At 45.5% G+C, this 5,722-nt stretch overlaps 1 non-coding gene across 1 annotated transcript; it reads right to left on the bottom strand.

Annotated features, from left to right (window-relative positions):
- Positions 1 to 5,093: 5,093 nt before the first annotated feature.
- On the bottom strand, positions 5,094 to 5,204 carry LOC116906329. The gene has a single exon (XR_004388616.1). It is a non-coding gene; the product is annotated as a U6 spliceosomal RNA (small nuclear RNA).
- Between the last annotated feature and the right edge of the window lie 518 nt (positions 5,205 to 5,722).

Below are 5,722 nucleotides of genomic sequence, written 5' to 3'. Positions count from 1 at the left end.
TTGTGTGTGTGTGTGTTTGTTTGTTGTGGTTATTTGAGACAGGGTTTCTCTATGTAGTCCTAACTGTCCTGGAACTTGCTATGTAGACCAGGCTGCCCTCAAACTCAAAAGAGATCCATCTGCCCCTGCCTCCTGAGTGCTGGGATTAAAGGCATGGGTCACCACCTTTCAGCCAGTTTTATTATTTTTTTTAGAGATTTATTTATTTATATGCAAGTACACTGTAGCTGTCTTCATCTACACCCAAAGAGGGCATCAGATCTCATTACAGATGGTTCTGAGCCACCATGTGATTGCTGGGATTTGAACTCAGGACATATGAAAGAGCAGACACTTAACCACTAAGCCATCTCTCCAGCCCTATTTTTTTTAATTATCTTTATTCTTATTTCTGTGACTATGTGTAAGTATGCAACATGTGTGCAGGTGCTTAGAGTCCAGAAAGAAAATCGTTGAATCCCTTGAATGTGATGTTACGGATGGCTGTGAGCCACCTGATGTGGTTTCTAAGAACCAGACGAGTCTAGAAGAGCAGCAGACACACTTAACTGCTAAAACATTTCCCCCAACTTAAAACAGCATTCTTAATATTTTATTTATTTTTATTTCATACGTGTGAGTGCTTTGCCTGCGTGTATGTATTTGCATCATGCACATGCCAAGTGCTTGAACTGGTCAGAAGAAGGACTTGGATCCCCTGGAGCTGGAGTTATGGTTTTAAGCCACCTTGTAGGTGTTGGGAACTGAGCCCAGGTCCTCTGCGGGAGAAGCTAGTGCTCTTAGTCACCCAGCCATTGCTCCATCCCCCAACTTAAAAACGTTTTAAAAAATAATTTATGATTTCCACGTGCACGTGTTTTTCATGCATGCATGTCTGTGTGAGGGTGTCAGATCCTCCAGAGTTACAGTTATGTAGGTGCTGGGAATTGAACCCAGGTCCTCTGGAAGAGCAGCCAATGCTCTTAAACACGGGGCCCTCTCTCCAGCCCCTAAAACTTCTTAAAGTCAAGTAACAAAGAGTAAATTGAGGGCCCGAGCTACATGAGATTACAAACAGACAAATGTTTTAGTGTCTATCTGAATCTATCACTCTTTTCTGCTTCTACCTCCTGCATCTCCCTTGGGTGCTAAGGCAATGGTCCTCTATCTTCCTACACGCTGAGACCCTTTAACACAGCTCCTCAGGGTGTGGTGACCCCAACTGTACGATTATCTTCATTGCTACTCATAACTGTAATTTTAGTACTGTTTTGAATTGTAAACTTCCGTGCTTTCTGATGGTCTTAGGAGACCCCTGTGAAAGGGCCATTCAACACCCCTGCCCCCAACAGGGTCACGACCCACAGGTGGAGAACCACCGAAGCAAGGCTACATAGCACACAGTTTCTCCTAACGATACTTTTAAAAAGCTTTTTCCATTTGAAGTCAAGCGCCTGGACTGGCCGTAAACCGTGATCCTCAGCCTCAGCCTCCTATGTGCTAGGATTTCAGACACGTGCCACCATTCCTGACTTATAAGTCACAGTGACATACCTTAATGAAGTTGTATTTATGACGCAATATAATGACACAGGGATTACAGGTGTGAGCCACCATGCCTACCTAGCCTTTCCTTATGATTTTTTGTTTGTTTTGCTTTGTTTGTTTGACTTCGCTGAGACAGAATTTTGCTTTATACCCCCAACTGACCTAGTTACTTGCTATTTAGCCCAGGATGGTTTCAAACTCCAAGGAGTCACCTTGCCTCTACTTCCTGAATGCTGAGATTATAGGACCCCATTACAAACTCCAACCAGCCATTACAGTTTTAACTTGCCCTTCCCGGACGTCTAATGAGAGCGTACATCCTGCCACGTTCTACCCGATCTGCACATCTTCCATGACATAACTGGTTGTTCTGTCCTTTACCCGTTCTCTACTTAGAGATCATGTTGTCTGAGACCGGGTTCATACACCCCAGGTTTGGCCTGGGGCTCGCACTAATCCTCTTCCCTCAGAATCCCAAGAGCTGAGGTTACATACCTGTGGTACCATCTTTGTCTTTTGTTTGGGTTTCTTTGGGACGCGGTCTCCTGTAGCCTAAAATAAATAGCACTGGACTCGGTAGACAGATGAGCCCTGAGCTTCTGATTGTCCAGCATCTACGTTCCTAGTGCTGGGAATTCATATATGGTTTTGGATTCCAGTACAATAAACTCTTTCAAACCTGTCCGTGTTCTGGTGAGTCAGTGTGACCTAGTGGTAGCTGGTAGGTTCCAGAGCAAAAACAGGCTCTCCCGCTGCCTAGCTAGGTGACCTTTGAAAGTGAGGCTTTCCCCTCACTTGAAAATAGAGTTTGGAAGACTAAATTACTTACTGATTGAAAAATGCCCCAGTCGGGGTTGGGGATTTAGCTCAGTGGCAGGGCGCTTGCCTAGCAAACGCAAGGCCCTGGGTTGTCCCAGCTCGAAAAAAAAAAAAAAAAAAAAGAAAATGCCCCAATCAGGGACACTCCTTTAATCTCAGCACTCGGGGGTGGGGTGGGGGTGGGGGGAAGCAGGTGAATCTCTGTGAGTTCCAGGCCAGCCAGTTCTATGCAGTGAGACCCTGTCTCAGTTAATAAACAAAGGAAAAGCAGAAACCCAGCAAACCCTAGAATTCCTTTCCTGAAAGAACTTACTTCCTGTTCAGGCAACAAGCCAACTTTGGCGTTGGGCAATTGGGCAGTTTTGTCTCAGCTATGACTCAGGGACCTGGGCTCCTCAATTTTCCTTCTCATCTTCTTGTGCCATTGTCCTCTAGGTTTAGGGGGATCTTTTTAATTATCTGAGGGGAAAAGGAGAGGGAAGTGCGACATGTTTGAGAATTTTCTCTGGCAGAAGCACCGCTGGTTCCCACAGTCCACCATCTGAACGCACCCACGCCACACCGGCCCAAGTAACTGCTACTGGGGAAGTTAGGAAACGCATGCTGTCTACCCAGGAGGAAAGTAAGCGCGCAGGGCGCTGTGTGGCGGGAAATGCTGCTCAGTCCTGCGTCATTACAGCGGGGGCGGGGAAGGGGGACTGAGACTGGGTGGCAGTCCTCACAGAACAGGAAGTAGAGGTGACAAGTAAAGGTCCAGGCAGCAGGTAGCATGCAGGGTTCAGGTGTGGCCAGCAGAAGAGAAATGTAAACGCCTCAGTCTAGGCTCGTTTTGAAGACATCTTTCTTCTCTCGGTTTTCTTTTTTTTTTTTTTTTTTTTTTCTTTTTCTTTTTTTTTCTTTTTTCGGAGCTGGGGACTGAACCCAGGGCCTTGCGCTTGCTAGGCAAGCGCTCTGCCACTGAGCTAAATCCCCAACCCCTCTCTCGGTTTTCCAAATGGTGACTGCTCCTATACAGGAACACTTCCTGTCAACGAACCGTTTTTTTGAACCTTCATTAATAACTCCTAGTTGACTGTCGGTTTTCCAGTTAAGTTATTAGATTATTTATACCTAATGAAAACTCCCTCCTCTTGAACCTGAGGAAATAGATGGCTCAGTGGGTAAAGTGCAATTGTGAGGCTGTGAGTTCAAGTCCCCAGAATCCACATAAAGGCAGCTGTGGTGGCACACATCTGTAGTTCCACGGTTTCTATGCTGAGTTGAGAGGCGGAGACAGGAGGATCACCAGAAGCTTGAAGCCCAGTGAGTCTAGCTTATGCAGCCGTGAATAAAAGACTACCTTAGTAAGGTGGGAGGCAAAGACCTGAGGTTGCCCTCTGACCTCCACCTGTGACCTTTGCGGGAACTCACACTTGCATTTTAGTCGCACACAGGAAAGTGCTCCTCTTCCTCCTGTGAGCACCAGTAAAGAGAGAGAGGGTCTGTGCGTTGTTCAGGCTAGCCTTGAACTTGGAGACTTCCTGCTTCAGCATCCAAGCAGGTGGGCGACGGGTGTGTCAGTGTGCTCAACTTCTTGGTCTGTTTTTAGTATCTGTATCTCTGAATTATTAGCTACATCTTGACTCGATACGAGTAATAGCAATGATATCGGGTGGAGACCAGGTGTAAGGGAAATGTAGCCGACGTTGTGGTTCATGATGCCTTCACTGTTGCTCTGACTTTTACTAAAGCAGAAATGACTCTGGAGTTTTGCCCCCTCCCCTTTGGGAGCAGAGCCTCAAGGTAGGCTAGATAGCCTAGGCTAGCTTTGACTTTGTGATCCTCCTGTCTCAGTCCCCATAGGCACAGACTACTGTGGACTGGCTTGGGGGTTTCTCTGTGTAGCCCGGGATGTCCCAGTACTTGTTTTGTAGACCAGGCTAGCCTCAAACTCAGAGATCCACCGGCCTCTCTGCGTCCTAAGTGTGAGGACAAACGTGTGTGCCACCAATTCTCTGCTCAGATTTTTCACTCTTTTGATCTGCTAATGTAATGAGTTTTACTTTTTGCGTCCCCAATGCTTATCTTCTCCTTACTCTTAAAATAAGCCCTCTTCTGTCCAGCCGTGCTGCTCAGCTAATATGCCACGGGATCTTAATGCTAAGGTTTACTGAGAGATTGTCACATCTGTGTGAGCAAGTTTAAATCATTTCACTTAATCATGTTTTATTATATTTTGGTCCTCCCTCTCTATGTATGTAGGGTTCTGTTCTTAGTGCTATATAGCGTTCTGATTTACAACTGCCTAGGTAGTATTGATGATAATCTATATAATAAACTCTTTTAAGAATTAATGTATAAACACTTAAGAAATTCCAGGTGTAGGAGGCTGAGGCAGAAGGATAACTGCAAATTTGAAATCAGCCTAGTATATTTAGCCAATTCTAGTCCAGACACTGTCTCCAAAACCCAAAATCTGATTCTAGAATCAATGTCCACTCCATAGGTGATGAACTTTAGTCTCCTACACGAATGGAAACCTAAACTCAATTCTGTGTCCAAGCAAATGAACTTTTGCGGTAGCCTACGGTTTCTCTGGCGTGGTAAATCATCTTTAACTACTGCAGAGATAGCTAGCATATTTGATAAAACAGAACTTACCCAAAACACGGAGGGAAATGAAACTCTTCTCTATGTTTGAATTTCCCTGATATGATCACCTAATGGCTGGCAGTCCCCGCCTTCCAGCTCCCGCTATACCCTTAAAAAAAGAAAAAGGAAGCCTCGTGAGTTTTTCGAGCCATCCTTGCATGGGGGCCATGCTAATTTTCTCCATATTGTGCCAATATTAGCATATGTGGTGCTGCTGAGGTGACCACTATGCCTTTTTTTTTTTTCAGCGTTAGGGGGTGAACTTGGAGCTTCTAACACACTAAGTGAGTGTTCCACTGCAGAGGAATACTTACAGGGGAGAATCAGTTAGCCCTACAATTAATTTTTCTAGATAACGTTTTTGGCACACTCTGTGGCTATCCAAAGCTGTTAGAAAGTCCGAAAGGCAGCTCTGCAGGGTTGTTACCCTCCTTTTCCTGGAGCCAAAGTGGATGGTTCTTCTGGCTGGCACTTTTCTGGGGAAGAACATACCCAGAGAACGAGAATCTTCTGATTTCTCAGATGGGCTCAGGTTCCTACGACTGTGTTCATGTGATGTACCAAAGCCTTCAGAAACAGTGGTCAAACAGAAACACACTGTGGTACCTTGGGCAGTTTTTTGCTTTTCTTGTTTTTGTTTTTAGAATTGGCATCTTTTGGAGTCTAGGCTGCCCCCCCCCGCCCCCAAACCACTAAACGGCTAAATATGAACTCTCTCTCTCTCTCTCTCTCTCTCTCTCTCTCT

The sequence above is a fragment of the Rattus rattus genome, chromosome 7, assembly GCF_011064425.1.
Source record: "Rattus rattus isolate New Zealand chromosome 7, Rrattus_CSIRO_v1, whole genome shotgun sequence".
NCBI lineage: Eukaryota > Metazoa > Chordata > Mammalia > Rodentia > Muridae > Rattus > Rattus rattus.
The sequence above is the reverse complement of the archived record's forward strand: the minus strand, read 5'-3'. Positions and strand labels throughout refer to the sequence as shown.